This window comes from Protopterus annectens, chromosome 2.part1, assembly GCF_019279795.1.
Source record: "Protopterus annectens isolate FY-2018-M chromosome 2.part1, PAN1.0, whole genome shotgun sequence".
Taxonomy (NCBI): domain Eukaryota; kingdom Metazoa; phylum Chordata; order Ceratodontiformes; family Protopteridae; genus Protopterus; species Protopterus annectens.
This window is the reverse complement of record NC_056729.1, coordinates 1599782617-1599799922: the sequence shown is the minus strand read 5'-3', so window position 1 is coordinate 1599799922 and position 17306 is coordinate 1599782617. Positions and strand designations below refer to the sequence as shown.

General features: G+C 37.3%; 1 protein-coding gene across 1 annotated transcript in view; it reads left to right on the top strand.

Moving 5' to 3' along the window:
- PHC2 (polyhomeotic homolog 2) overlaps positions 1-17306 on the top strand; it is a 2832203-nt gene that overhangs the window by 496107 nt on the left and 2318790 nt on the right. The window lies entirely within an intron of this gene.

Sequence of the window (17306 nt, the reverse complement as noted above, 5' to 3'; positions counted from 1 at the left end):
GTGAGTGCATTTTGAGATTTAGACTTATAGCATTGAGTAGCTTCACCCTCAGTTTTTGCTTGCCTGTTCCTGTTACGGTGGTGAATTTGTCATTTGAACCTTGCTAAAAAAGGCACTATATGGGCCGCAAGACCCTTAGCCAGTATCCGGAATCTCAGGGGTGACAGGTGCAGGCCATCTCTGGCAAAGCATTGTGGTCTGTCGACCATGTCATCTCAGGCAGATAGATACTGGATCCCTTTAGAATGGCACCAGAAGCTTAGCCAATTCTTGAAGTCAGTCATTTTGTCCTTGTACTGTGGCATCATTCTGGGTGATGGCAGAATGCTACTCAGGGCTAGGGTCATACCTGCCTGGGCTACAAGATCAGAGAGCTCTTCCATGTCTCTTTTCATGTAGTCCAGGAAGGTATGTCTCAGGTCGTTCACACCAACATGGACAATGACAGAGTCATATTTGTACTTGTTGTGGAGTGACCTGAGTGCGTGGGTTATGTGGCTGATCCTGGCACCTGACAGGCAGCTGACAGTAACCTTCTCCTTGTTTAGCGTGGTGAGTAGGACATCAGTGTGCCTGACTATAGATTCGCCTATGACTAGTGTGTTGGGTATGTTGTCTTGCCTTATTGGCTGTGGTTGAGTGGCACACTGAGTCTGCGGGCTATGTGTCATTTGGGTTGTGTTGGGGGTGGAGGTTGCTTGCATTTCTGCTTTGGAGGTCTCTGTTGCTTGAACAAATTATTATTGAGAGCCTCCGCGAATGTTTTTGTGTTTCTATGTGTGGATTTTGGTGGTGTAGATTTAGTGAGACTATGTGATGAATGTGGTGCGGTGCAAGTGTTTACCTTCTCCTCTTGACTGTCAAGTTCAGTCTTGATTGGAGAGCGCTTTACCTCCAGTTTGGCTAGATAAGTGCATCTCTCACAGGTTGTAGTGTTTGGTGGTAGGAGGAGAGGGTTGTCTGTGTACATGAGGCAATTTCTACATTGCCCCAAGATGCCCATATTCATCAGATAGACAGGAGAGAACACTGGGAGCTGGCCCTTGGATATGCCTGAATAAAAAAAATGTTTTCCTCTAGATAAGTGAGGAAAGTGAGTACAAGAGCTGTTTTTCTCTAAGCAAGTGAGGAAAGTAAGCACCAAAACTGTTTTCCTCTAGGTAGTGTGGAAGATTGAGTGCTGTAGTAATTAGTAGGTTATTTAGTGCTTACAAGTTCTGAACAAGTGCTGATCACGAATAAGCAAATTCAAGTGCTAAAACTATGAATCTGTATCTGGACTAAACTAGTTACAGGAAAGGGGGAAAACAAGTGCAAATGTGGGCTTTTAAATCAGAAAGTTGAGAGTGATGGAAAAACTGCCCAAACGGCCAATAACTACAATTTCTGGGCCAGAACCACTCCTTATGTGGTAGATAGGTTACCTAGTGCTTACCACTCCCACTGATAAGCTAGAATGCTTCCCTCCAACACAGAAAGCTTGGGGGCTCAGAAGCTTGCATACAGTCCTGGATACAGCAAATCTGAATCTGGACTTCACTAGTTACAGGAAAGGTATATATATATATATATATATATATATATATATATATATATACAGAAAAGTAGCTAAAACAGCAATCAAAACAATTCAAATGCAGTGCAAGCTAGCACACTTGTGTATGTAGCAATGTTAGACCTAACAGTTCAAAAAATGCAATTAAATAAAAAATGACTAAAAACAAGTGCAGAAGGAGTCTATTAGGTAGGATGAGGTAAAGAGATGGGACTGGGGGGAGTGTCCCAGATCAAATCTATAGTGGGGGCGGGCAACACCTTCAGCAGAGATATGAAAAACTATACAGTGAAGCAAAAATAAGAGTGCACAACTCTGAAGTCAGCCAGCAATGATATAAAATTAGACAAACAACAATTACCAGTACATAACTCTGAAGTGCCAGAAAAATATACTCAGCTCTGTATATCTCCAGATAGTTCAGATAGTTTGAAGAGCACTCTGTCAGGACACAGGAAGGCTCCAGCAACTATATGTGTTTTATTTATCTGTTAGGTTTAGTTCCTTTGACTTATGTGAAGGAATTGAAAGTCAAAGAGGGTCTGATCCTTCATGGCCGATACTGCTAGAAACAGATCCACATAGAAAAGTCTGTAAGACAATGAGTACAGAAAGAAGGCTGCCGGTTTGACCTGATAACAAACATTTTAGAGGACATTGATCTTTTTCATTTAGGAATCTTTGAGGTTTCTGAAGGTGAGTGATATGCTTGAACAAACACATGCCAAAAGAGATGTTACATTCAATAATGGGTCTGATAAGATATGAGTAAAGGGTAATTAAGACTTGTTTGGATCCAGAGGAGATGCTTTTTGAAATTAGGTGAGCCAGCCGGAAGGCTTTCCAAACTACTGCAGAGACATGATAACTTATATCCCTTAAACAGTGCCTGACTAGAATGGTGTGTCATCTTATGGTATGGGAAAATGCTTTCTTTACAAAAATGAACTAGGCTGCATTTTTCACATTTAATTTAAGACCATTGTCCTTGCAGCTGTTGCTAACATTATTTGTCCTGTGTCGAGTAGTTGTGTGTCAGTGAAAGAATGAATAACAACATCCATTTTACAGTTGTATGCAAACTTAGATAAGCACAGGCCAAGAATATTGATCTGAAGTTCTGCAAAGTGGATTGTGAATAGGAGAAGGTGCAATACTGAGCCCTGTGGTACACAACTGGCTTTTGTTTTGTTTTCAGAAGTAGCAACTATGACTCTAACAACATAGGTTCTGTCAGACAAAGCGTTATCCGTCCAACTAATAACATATACCTTACTTAAAAATCACCTTGGCCTATCTCTTATTAACTAAATTAATCTACTCCTTGCCTAATGGTTAAAGTGTTTGCCTTACAAACACAAGGTGCAGGGTTTGAGTCTCACAAGAGATAATTGGCTAGGCTTAAAAATGGCTCGCAAGGGCAGTTAGCCTAGTACTAACCTATGCCTATACCTATGCAGTTCCACAGCTAAATATACCTTACAATTCACCATGTATACCATTTCACTGTAACCTCCCCTTTCTCACTAACTGTCCTCTATGATTATGTACACTGAATACTATGTTTAATGTATTTTATGCAACTAAATGCAAATTTTCTTGATTTGTGCTTGGAATGTTTGAATATTTTATTTCTTATATTGTAATGTACCATGTTGGAGCTTTTCTGCCTGGGCCTCTGCTAAAAACGAGCACTGATTGCCCAGTCAGACTTTCCCAGTAAACAAATGTAAACTAAATAAATAAATAAAATAAATAAATATGGATATATATTTTGATTTGCAAGCAAAACTCTATCTGTCTCATAACATAAATATTTTTATTCATATTTAAAGTATACCAATAATATCTGCATGGGCAATAGTGTCAAAGGACTTAGCTAAGTCAGTGTATGCTATATATACTGCATAACTGCTATCCACTGCTTTAACATTTTCAAATGATTTAAGGAAATTAAAGAGACAGGACCTCCTTTTGACAAAACCAAATTGGTGAGGGTCCAGAATTAAGACATTTTAAGATTACTGAGGCCTGAGATGTACCTTCCTTAGCTTTACTATGAGGTCAATGAGACTAATAGGTCTAAAATTACCGTGGTCCATGGTTGGTTCATCTTTGTGTAATGGTATTGCAGTGGCTATTTTACAGGCTTTAGGAATGTAACCAGTGGAGTGCTTTTCATTAACGAGGTTGTGTAGGGGATCAAATAGGTTATATTTAGCACTGATAGTCAGGCAACCTCATATTTTATCAGGGCCCATGGATGATGTATCCTTAGCTTTTGAGATGGCTGAGTGGACTTGTTCCATAGTAGTTAAAAGGGGGGGGGGGTGACTGTGGAATCTGTGGAAAAGTTATAACTGTGGGTGGACAAAAATTTGCTTTAAATTTGTCAGCTAGGATATTAACTACTTCCTTTGGGTAATAGTGTGCAATATTATTGTGGAGTTGCTCCAAACATTGTTAGGAGGTGAGTTTTAACTTCCTGACATAGTTAAAGAAAGATTTGCAATTATTTTTGGTTTTAGTGCTATTTTAAGAAGCTTTGAGCTTCCCACTGGTTCCATTAATCTCTTTACTACTTTGCTTAGGTGTGTAAGTAAAATGAGGGCCCTTATCAGCATTAAATAATTGCTTTCACATTATGTATAATTTATTAATATCTTTTCCACCATAGTGACTAGTTTTGACATTTCTCATGTTTGGTATGGATAATTATTGCCTATTTAAATGAGAGTATACATCAGAGACAAAAGTAATGGATTTAACAATGGGATTCCTCAGATGAGGATTACAGTGCAATTTATTTAGGTAATCAAGTAACTAAAGAAGCCCCTTTTTAAACGTCTCCAAATAGAGAGGTATTTGAAGGGGAAGTACCACCAGTTTTAAAGGAAAAGGTCACTGATTTATAGTTTGATTTAACAAGGGGAAGTCAGATGGGAATGTAGAGGGTATTCTGTTGTTGGTTAAGAAGTTCATAAGGACTTTGATATCTAGGAGTTCAAATATGGTGTTACAAGACATCTGTTAGGAGGTGCTGATATCTTTCACAAATACTGATACTCTCCCACATTTGCCAGTAAGTCTGATGACACAGTAGGCATTAAGCCCAGGATTAGGTTCATAGGTAGTTATTAGGCTATTTGAGATTAGCCAACACTTTTCTCTGTGATAGAAGCAGTGCTTTCATTGCTTTGAAACCATGTTCTGTAATATATATATATATATATATATATATATATATATATATATATATATATAAATAACAAAAAAGGAGACGTAGACTGAAAACAGATAAGCCATTTATTTAAAAGGTGAGCGCTTTTGTCAGCTGTAATCTATAGACTTCATCAGAACCAAAAAACTGAATTAAACCACCAACATACTATATATACACACCCTGTTGAATAAATCAAACCACTTAACAGTCTAAAAGAGGTCAGTTAATTCGTTAATTGTGTACTTGTTAAGAAGCAAAACACTCTACCTGACATTATCAAAACACTTAATACATACTAAGGTTATATTCACATTTTAAAATTACATACACATTTAAAAATTGTTTACAACACCAAATAAATGCAGTTTTTATAATTTTTAAATAGCCAGATATAAAATAGAAAAACATAGACTGGAAAACACAACATACAATTGTAATTAAAGTGTTATGTCTAAAACACCCCATAGGTATAATGGTAAGGACACCATGAAGCCAGGACCTATAAAAACCTATAAGAAAGAATCTGCCTTCAATCTCAAAACACTGGCAATAGAAGCCACCTCATTGATGCCCAGATATTGTGTGGCATTACGTTTCGGTTGCCACCTTAACTCATTATATTCCAAATAAAGGTCAACAGGACCATCCTTGGGTCCAAGGTCAACTTGATCAATAGCAATAAATTTGAAATGATGTAAGGGATGTTTCATAATGTGCTTCATCAAGGCATTGGACTCATTGGATCTAGAAATATCATATATATGCTGGTAGATCCTATTTTTAAACTTGTTAATAGTTTTTCCAATATAAAAACAGTCACATCCTTGGCACTTGGCCACATATACCAGGTCTCTACTATGGTAATCAAATTTATGACTCAGTCTAATCGTGCCATAATTTTTGATAGAAATTTCAGTACCCTCCAAGACATGTCTGTACTGTGTACAACGACCACATTCTTTCATAATTCCTACAACACTGTTACTTGGACTTCTCTCAATGAAATTCTTAAAACAGGTATTTTTTCTATATATAAATACCACCAAGGAAAAAAGATAAAAAATGCCACTAGCGACAACAGCCACAATCACAGAGCAACACTGGTAGAAAATATATTTATTACACTTAGCGCTTCGGCTTCCAAGCCTTCACAGAGTAAAAAAACAAGACTAAAACACAGGTTTAAATACAAAAAAGCATAACAGTCCATCCCACTGCTAATAGATTAATTAAATGACATGGTTAAATTACATATTTCCAATTGCATTCTTTGTTTAATCCTATAGGTTCCAAAGTATTAAATTTGAGAATATACATAGTTTCTTTCCTCAGAAGTTTATCCTTTAAACTTACATTTTCACGCATCAGTACATCCACTTTTTCCAATATACAACTTGAAATTCCTTCAGGATTAGAGTTGTGAAATTCAAAAATGTGGTTGCGCAAAGGGCTCTCCACTTTAGCATTTCTAATATCTCTTACATGTTCTTGGAAGCATACTTTGAAACTTCTACTAGATTCTCCAATATAAAACTTGTTTTATCCACATTTTAGAGCATAAATAACACCCACAGTGTTGCAATCAAAATTTATTTTAACAATAAAAAGACATCCATTCATTTTGATGAAGGAACTAACAATATGTGTACATATAGAACATTTTTTCCAAGGAACTGTACCAACAATAAAATTCACTTCTCTATTTAAGTTGACATTGGGTAACTTAAAATAATTATGTAGTACCATATCCTTTAAATTCCTGGCCCTTTTTTAGGAGGCTGTAACCTGTTTAGGCAAAAGCAGACTTAAGTCTCTATCCCTAAACATCATAGGCCAAAATTGTTTAATAATATTCACAGCTTTACAACTAATAATGTTACAAATTGTAACAAAATAAATATTTTCATGAATTTCATGCGCCAGATTAATAACATTTCCATGTATAACATTTTCAGTTTTAAAGGGCCTCTGAGTCTAGTATTATTATTCTTGCATCTTTCAAAATTATTCACATTCTTAGGCCATCTTAGTAACATCAGTTTTAATTTTGGCTTCTGACACTATACCTACATCATATCCCCTATTTATAAACATCTTTTCAGTTTCTAAAATTTCCTGATAAAAAACATCATCACTACTACAGAGTTTATGAAGTCTAAGGAACTCATTATAAGGCAATACTGTCATAAGATGAAAGGGATGACAACTATTGACATATAAGAACTGATTCCTCAAGTTCAAACTTCCTATGTAACCCAGTGTTTAACTTATTAAGTTTAAAATCCAGGAAGTTTACCTCAGTTCCCAACTGTATGCCGTCGAACTCAAGGCCCATCTTATTAACCTGCAAGTTTTCAACAAATTTTAAAGCATCCTTATAGGAACCATCACACAAAAATATCAGATCTTCTATAAATCTCAGATAAAGCAAAACATGAGACCTATAGAAAGTGTGGGGATATATATAGTCATACTCAAACTTGGCCATGGTAAGATTGGCATACATGGGGGCAAAAACCGCCCCATAGCCGTACACCGCAGGTGTTAAAAAACCTCTCCATTAAAAACAAAAAGTTATTTTTTTAAGCAAAAGGCTACTAAATCTATAACAAAATGGGACATAGGGGAATCACCCAAAGAAAGGGCCTGGATACCCATCATGCCAAATATTTGTATAAAGGCTTTTCACATCTATGCATAACCAAAACAGAGTCTTTCCATTGGAAGCCATTAATTTTATACAAAAAGTCTGAACTGTCCTTTATATATGAAGGAATACTAAGAACATACTATTTCAAATATTCATGCAAAAAACACTAATACATTTCAAAAAATATTTCTCTGCAGAGACAATGGGCCTTCCAACAAGATTATGCAAACCTTTATGAGTTTTCAGTAAGCAATAAAATACAGCAATTTTTGTATTTTCAACACCAAATTTCTTAGTGATGTCATTAGATGAAAAGTAACCTAAACGGTGACTTTTATTCAGCAATGAAGTGTACTCCTCAATAGCTTAACAGTAGCAAGAGATATCACATCTTTTATGAACTAGTTAATCATTTAAATGCTTGTAGCACATATCCAAGTATTGTTTAAAATTTACAATTACTGTTTGGCTACCCTTGTCTGAGGGCTTTACCACAAAGTTCCTATCATCGCATAATTCACAAAACTCTAACCATTGTTGCTTATCTAAATTGTAACATACACTAGAGTTATTACGCATACAAGTTTTATATTCATTTTCCACTTCACAATTAACAGTTGAAATGAAAGTTTGAATGCAATTGTTAGTGTAAGGGGGAATAAAAAGACTTTTAGTCTGGATACTGCTGGTATCAAAATTAGTGTAAGCATTACTCACACATTCATCAGATTCATCAAATTCACTTAGTATAGATACACATGAGTGAAAAGAGTCATCCCCAGAAATATCCTGGTTCACATTATATACATTTACAACATTATTTTTAGCAAAAAAAATCTCTCAAATGTAATTTTCTCCGAAATGCAAAAATCACCCCTCTCAAAATATGTAGTCGGGGTAAAGCAATGGGAATGAATTTCAAACCTAACTCTAAAACAGACATTACTACATTAGAAACATAACAGTCAGACAAATTCAACACAAACGTGTTATAAAAATCAGTTCCAACATTTTCGTTTATTAAAATGTCCTTTGTGGTTACCTCCAGCATTTCTCTGTTGTCCTCAATCTCCTCAACCCCGCTTACCATTGAAATTGGTGTTAGGCTTGGATGTAGCCTGTTGGTGATTTTTCCGAAATCTACGGTTAAAGTCTGTAGAATTCCCAGCTTCTGGTAAAGCCGGAAAGGATTCCTGTTCTTTATATTCAGTGCCCTGTTGTTCTACAGCTTCCAAAACTGCAAAAGACACAGAAGAGGAGGAGGCAGAGCTATTATTACAGCTCCAATTCTGTCTGTTCTTAGAAACAGACCTTTTACCATAATATTTGACCAAAAAAGCTTGGTCTAGTTTGTAATCTTTCATATTTCGATTTACTTTAAATATTTTATGTTCTACAAGCCCCTCCTCAAGATCTTTAAGCACCATATTAATGTTTTTAAACATCTCATCTAACTTAGTCAGAGAAACAAGTGGTTGCAATTGTTCACTCACCCTGAGGATTTCTTCCTTCAGCTGACGTTTTTTAAGGTGGTCTTGTTCTATTAGAATTTGAAACCATTCAGAAGAACATCGATGTGAAGCTTCAATCCATTTTGCATAAGGCCATATCCTCAGGGCTATTTACATCAAACGGTGTAGTGGGAGGTTTGGAAGCCCTTAAACCTCTCGGAGTTATATTGAGGTCTAGATACCGTTGTAAATACAAAATATTAAAGTGGGTGCTAGTCTCCTTAAACAACAAATGCTCAAGTTTATCTTTCAGATTGCAGGCTTCTGCAGATAAAGAAAATACATTAGAGCCGCCCACTTTACCAAATGGATCTGCACACTGCTGGTTACGTTCTCCCATAAAGCGATCCCAGACCCCCTCTGGTACTGCTGCACTTGAACTGGCTAGTGGAATATTCAGCCCCGTAGAAGTGCCTTCAACTAGTCTATTAGCTTTTCTATGTACGACCACTGGTTTACCTCCTACCTTATTTAGCTGTTCTTGTTCCAACTCAAAAATAGCCCAGTTCCTGCAAATCATGTCCTTGATACCCTGAAAATGAATATTAAAGGGTAGGACAAGGGCTTTGTTGTAGACACTGGAATCGGATCCCATACTATTCTGTTGAATGAAGGTGTGAACTTCAACCTTATCCAGGAAACCTAATAATGGGAAAAAGTACCCACTAGACCTTTTATACTGTACCTCATCAAAAATAGGATCAAGAAATTCTTTGAGATAATCCATCTTAAGAAACATTTCCTTTAATACATCACTTTCAACGTGATATGTTTGATCTAAGCTGATCATGCAGGTGAGACGAATACATTGGCCTTTGACCAAAGATCTCTTTTGGTGTGCAGGATGACAACTATAAAAATGGAGAAAAGAATTGGAGTAGGTAGGTTTCCTGTACAGGGAAGACACAAACTTCTTGTTGGGTCTATCTTTATAAAGTAGTACATCCGAATACCTTCCCGACCCCACCCCCAACCCAGAAAACCACAGTCAAAAACTTCTCAAAAGTGAACATCTCACTTCTCAAAACCGAAGTGAAATCTTTCAAGGCCCCAGGGCCAGTGGAAACTACGGCCCAAACTGCAGAATCCTATATAAACGCATTCTACGGACATCTCCAGGAATGCATGGATCAAGCTATCCCAAACAAAACCAAGACCTAATCATCCAAAGGCAGGCGTCCAGTCTGGTGGACCCCAGCCATAAATATACTGTACAACAGAAGGAGGAAGATACTACATGATAGAGCAAAATCCCTAATAGGGAAGGCATCTCTGATCAGTACTAGCAAAAAATTACGATCCCTCATAAAATCCTCCAAGGCCAGCTTTGAGAGAAAAATTGCACAGGACACTAAAGAGAATCATAAGGCTTTTTTCAGTTATGTTAGGAACCTAGGATGCAATTCCCAGACTTGTTCTGAGTTGATTCTAAATGACAAAAAATACACTGAACCCACAGACATCGCCAATATCCTGGCAGACAGGTTCAGTGCAAACTTCTCCACCCCCTCCCCCCCAAAAGAGCAAGTGTCTATCCCGGCAAGGGGCTGCCTCCCAAACATCTCTGATGCTCAGGTGAAGGCTGCCCTCTCCAAAGCAAAAAACACTGCTTCCATGGGACCAGATGGCGTCCCGGGTTGTGTCCTACATGAACTCCAAGAAGAACTAATCCCTCAAATAAAACAGCTGTACAATCTCAGCCTCACTACAGGATATGTGCCCACAGAATGGCGTACAGCAACAGTGGTCCCACTCCACAAAGGTGGAGCCTCCACGGACCCTGGAAACTATCGCCCCATAAGCCTGACTAGCTTAGTCTGCAAGGCTATGGAGAGGATCATCATGGAGCTCATAAACAAAGACATTGGGGACCTACAGACACTAGATCCTACCCAATTCGGCTTTCGTCAAGGGCAGATCCCGCCTTTTGAACCTGGTTGACTTCTTTGAAACAGTTATCAAAGCCATAGATGAAGGAAAGTTAGTCCACACAGCCTATCTAGACCTAGCAAAGGCATTTGACACAATACCCCATGCGGGCATCATCGATAAGCTATCCAGCTTAAATATAAACCCCTATGTCACAAGATGGGTCGCAAACTGGCTCAAAGACAGAACCCACAGAGTGAGAGTTGCTGGAGCCATGTCAGACTCGAAACCAGTCACAAGTGGTGTCCCACAAGGTTCTGTCCTGGGACCGCTCTTGTTTGGTATATACTTTTCTGAGGTACAGGCCAATGTGGGAGGACTATGCCTCACCAAGTTCGCAGATGACTGCAAACTGGGCGCCATAATTGACTCTCCAGCTGACACAAACATCCCTCAAAAAGGTCTCACAGAGACGGATAACTGGTGCCAGAGCCATGGTTTAAAGCTAAATGCCAAAAAGTGTATAGTCATACCCTTTGGCAAAAACAATGTGCCCACAAACTACCACATAGGCAGTAAACCATTAAGTACAGAGAAAGTAATTGGGGATCTGGGGACCCAAGTTGATAGCAATCTCTCCTTTGACAACCACATTGCCAAAGTGGTTAGAAAGACCTTCTACATGGCCCACCTCATCATGAAAGGATTCACATCTAGATCAAGAGAGGTAATCGTGCCCCTTTATTCATCCCTCATCAGGCCCATCATGGAATACAATGCCCCTTTTGGGATGTACCTTACCCGACACCTGCAGCAATTAGAAAGACCCCAAAAGTACGTCACCAAGAGGATCAAGGGACTCAAACAGATGCCATATGCTGCTCGGTTAAAAAAACTCCAGCTCTACTCAGTTGCATACCGCCTACTTCGAGGCGATCTATGCCTGACATATAAAGCTATATCCAATCCAGAATTAATGGACATGCTCCACCTCAGTAAATCTAAATCCCTTAGAGCCACACACTTGAGGGATTTGAACCTCAGCACAGAAATAAATAGGACTTGCTGGAGGAACAGATTCATAACCCAGAGGCTCCCTTCGCTCTGGAATAGAATTCCAATTCATGTTAGGCAGAGCACCTCAATGAATCTCTTCAAGAAGAATCTTGATGAGTGGATGGGGGATCGTAGGTTTGTTCCGGGGATTACTTCCGTGTCACTATTAGACAGAGGCACAGTAAACTAAACCGTAAAAAGGGCACAGTATACTCAAATCAAGGGTTGGCGTAAGCCAAACAAAATCGGGCTAGGCTTATAATTGCCCCAGGGCAGATAGCCTAGTATGAACCTATGAACCTATGAATAATGTACCTTGTCTTCACTATTTTCCATAGTGAACCTAAACAATTCTGTGGTAAAATTCATGAACTGAAAGAACTGATCTTACTGTTCCTTGATTCCCCTCCAAAAAATTATAATGTCATCCGAAAAGCGCCCATAAAAGTGCCAGTACTTTGAAAATTCAGAGGTAAAAATAGTACTAATTTCCCATTGTAGTAAAACAATGTGGCAAAGACGAGGGCACACACAGCTCCCATCGCAACACTCTTCCTCTGTCTAAAAAACTGATTCTCAAAAGTTATAAAATTATTTTCAAGTACTGTTTCCATCAGGGTCTTAAACATCAAGATACTATCATGATCAAACTTAGAACTGGCACAAAGAAAGCCGTAGAACATTTCTAGCCCTTCATGATGTGGAATGAGTGTAAAAAGGTCCTCAACATTGATGGTAACAAAAAGTAAATTATCAGAATAAAATTTGTCAGACACTTCAGACAAAATCCCAGGAATCCTTAAAAAGGTGTTTAAAATTAACAAGGGTTGCTTTTAGGTGAAAATCTATAAATTTAGACAAAGGAAAGTTTTCGGAAACCCTGGCATCCACAATTGGTCTTAGGGGAGGGTCCATGATATCTTTATGAATTTTAGGGATGCTAAAGATGGTGGGGATTCGGGGGGATTCAAGACTCAAGAACTGATGTTCATCCACACTAATCAAGAACTGATGTTCATCCACACTAATCTGGTTATCCAAAATCAAATAATTTAACATAACATCAATTCGTTTGTAAGCAATGAGCACTTCATTCCGTGAAACGTCATCATAACTGTCAGAAAAAAGTAAGGACAGCATTTTGTTGACATAAAAATTGTTGTCCATAACAACAAGACCACCTCCCTTATCGGGTTTCATAACTTTAATAGACTTGTTGTTTGAAATTTCTTTTTCAACAAAATTGTTTCCTCTTGACTTAGGTTATGAGAGTTATCCAGTCTTTTATTTAACAACATTCTTTTATCATTAGTACAAATCTTTTTGAAATAGGAGCAATATAAGATGTAGTAGAGGATTAAAACAACTAAGTTTCTTACAGTCTTGTAGGGCAAAACAATTGTTGTTCCTTCCTTCAAAGAAAAAACTAAAGTTTAATTTTCTTACAAATAACTTTAAATCCAAAAATATTGTGTCGATTTTAGCTGCTTGTGCTGGAATAAATGCCAGGCCTTTTTCAAATAAGTCAGCCCATGGATGTGTAGCCTCCCAACTACTAAGATTGTAAATATTAAAATCACCGTGTTCACTTGACAATAATGTTATTACATGAATCTTTGTCACAAGCTACCAACCCCTCCCTCTCCCCCTTCCATGACCTCTCCCTCTGGTCATTGTCCCCCGTGTTGGAAAGTAATCCCGGGGACCATTGTTGATTAATACTGGAGGGTCCTGTGTTTGCTGCCTTGGGTTCACAAGTCTTTTCGACCTCCTCGGAGGCATAGTCCCTAAAGGGCCTTCATCAATAGTCTGGTCATTCACATTCTCAAGATCAGGTTTGCCATCATCAGTGCCACCAGCCATAGTATTCGAAAAACTAATACTATTGCCAGGCGACTTGAGATATGCATTGTCAGTTTCATAATCAATTTTTCCCTTTATAATTTTTTAGATTTTTTTCTTTTTCATGGCCTCAATGGCTCTATCAACATTAACAAAAAATGGCCCTATATTCATTTCTTTTAGTGTCAAAAACCAAGTCACTCTTGATAAGTGAGTCTAAAACATTTATTGAGTCATTCAGTACCTGTATTTTACAGTCATTGTCCCTTACAAGTGTTTCAGTCAGCTCACAACCATGTCTGTTGAATAAAAGTATTCACTTTTATCGCTGAACTTTTAAATAAACGGCTTGTCTGTTTTCAGTCTATGTCTCCTTTTTTTGTTTTATCAGTTTGTGGTCGTGTGAACAGTTCTTAATATATATATATATATATATATATATATATATACACATATATATATATATATATATATATATATATAGGAACACTTCACAATGCCAAAATCCTGAAAGATCGAATTTCATATGGCCGAGACCATATGATCGAACTTTTGGAATCCCAACATTGTGAACGGAGATCTGCATACAGCACGGAATGGGAGATTTCCCTTTTCCTCACTGTAGTGCGATCTCGGAGTTGGAATATTTAAGTAGCAGGGGTGTGGGGGGTGCAGGGGGTCTTACCCCTTTGCAGAAACATTTAAATTGTTGGGGTTTTTTTGGATTTGTTTTGCAATTTCAGTATTCCGAAACATCGATCATATGGTCTTGCTCATATGAAATTCGATGTTTCAGAATTTTGAGATTCTGAAGTGAATCTATATATATATATATATATATATATATATATATATATATATACATATATTTATTTATTTATTTTATTTTTTTTTTATTTATTTATCCTTTGTTGACAGGGTTAATCCCACTAGGCTAGTAGCCTCATTTCAATGGAGGCTACAACATGATATTTATACTATTAGTGGAAATTTGGCCAGGGCATTGGGAAACTTCCCCTACTCGTCATTGCTGTGAGTAGGAAGCATTTTGGAGGAGCACATCCTGTTCCAGAGGCAGCCCAGAGAAAAAGGGAGGCAGATGAAGAGAGAAGGAGATGATGGAGTAGTGAAAGAAATGAAAGAGAAAGCAAATATCAAGACCAGAGTATGTGTGCAGGATTCTGAGGAACTGTTTCAAAGAAACCTGTTTCATGGAGATGACTCAGCAAATGATGGATGTGGAATTACAACCCTCCAGTCTAGAGGGTTGAGGGATGATTTACTTAAACAAGTGGTGGTGCAGAGTGAGCCAGAAAATGAAGGAGGTGTTTCCTGGGAAGACATCATGGAGAAAATACAAAAGGAGGATACAAAAACAATCCTGAAGAATAGTGGTGAGATGGAAAAGAAAACATATGCAAAGAAAGTAAAGGAAGGCAAAAGTGGAGTAGCAGAAAAGAAGGCAGAAGAAAATGAAAAAAGGAAGTACCTGGTAAGGATTCAAAGTAAAGAAGACAAAAAAATGGACAGGTATGAAATGTTGGACAATTTAATAGCTCCTTTGAATGTAAAAGCACTTATTCTTATTAACAAAGAGACATTTTATAACATTATATGCGAGACTGTTTTTTTTCAATGGAAAATTTCTTGGAGAATATGAAAAAATGCAATCTATCTGTGATAAAAGCATTTAATAGGGAAACAATACAAGATTCACGTACAGTTTTGAACAGAGGTGGAAATAGAGACTTAGAAAGGACACCTGAAACCTTTATGTAAATAAGTACTGGACATTGCAAACATTTATGACAAAAGGGGTTTATGGACAGGTGGCTGGGATTATAATATTGTGTTAAAACAGAAAGAGAAGAAATTATACTTATAACTTATACCAAACATGATATATTGTTGTAAAATACTGGGGACAACCCAAAACAAAAGGGCATTTGATGAGTAACTGTGACAAAAAAAAATGTTATATTTGTGGTGAAATTGGACATGATGTAAAAATGTGAATTGAAATGTTATAAATGCAGCAAAACTGGACATTTACAGATGGATTGCAAAATTGAAAATAACAGTAGTAAGGAAAAATAAGAAAGAGAAGAAAATGAACAGAGAGAACACAATTTACAATTATATAAAAAACAGAATAATCCTTAAGAGAGTATGCCAGGAGTAACGCAAAAGTAAGGTAAAAAATCCAACCTAAGGCACACAAACATGGCCGAATTCTTTTTAAAACTGTAAAAAATTAATAAAACAAAAACAATGACAGCGTTTTCACACAAAGTGCTTCTTCAGACCATAAAAACTAAAATGAAACATCATTAAATAGTATGAATAATTAAGCAATTCAAGAACAAGTAACAATTAATTACTGTTGGAGACCTATAGACTTCAGCAGAGGTTTTAAAGAAACCTTTCCATTTCAACCAGGTAACTTATCAGCTTGTAAACTGACTATCCAATGTAAATCCTTTAACTCTATAAAATTTCTTATGTCACCTCCATGTTGTGTTTGATGGATTACTTCTGTTACTTTAAAATCACAAGTATGAATGGCACTGGTCACTAATATATACTTGGCTAGAGCAGTTCTGATATCCCCACCTGGGTAATGTATAAATGCTCTTTTATTATTTAATGTAATGTACAATTACTTTTACCTACATAAAAGCCACTACATGCAGAGCAGGTTGCCATATAAACTATGTTGGAAGTACGACAGTCTGCTGATACTTTAAAATTATAAGTATAGCCAGTAAGGGCATGGGTAAAGGTGTTACTAACTTCTATATACTTGCGAAAATTACATCTAAAACACTTCCTCATACCCTGTGCACAGTTAAAGCTCATACCTGAATGCACTTTATAACACAATTGTCTCTTCAGGGACTTTCTGTTTTTATATCTAAATCTAGGTCTATCACCAACTGCAGCACCTATGGTATCATCAGTTTGTAGAATGGACCAGTTACTTCTAATAACCCTGGGTATCACTTCCAGATCACTTGTAAAACATAAAGAAATAGGTAGCCCGTCCAAGTCATTCTTTCAAGTGTCTAAAACCTCATCAGTATTAACAACAATATCTGAGAAATACAGTCTAGCTTTACGGGTTCTTTGGCTCCTGGCTAAAGTACAGGCTTTATCAATGTCCTTGTGTCCATAGACTCTCCATCTAAATTCAGACGTTAGAGAGGTTAAATCGTGGCTAAACCTCCCATTGCGGTTATTAAGTCTAGACATGTGTAAGGTTTGCCACTTTAGAATATTTTCATAAATAAATGCCGAATGCATACTATGTCTTTGTAAAACTGCATTATGTCTGCATACCTTCCTAAAGAGACATGTATTTAAACAATCATTGGTATCCTTATCTAGTAACACATCCAGGAAATCTATAGAAGAGAGGGACTGCTTACTTGTAACCTTCAAGAAAGTAGTGGTGGTATGTAAATAGGAAATAAATCCTTGTAGACTCTCCAAGGGTCCCTTCCACAACAAAAATACATCACCCACAAACCTTCTATAGAATATAACATGGTCCACCCATTCGTGTCCATGAAAAACATGCCTTTCTTCCCACTGAGCCAG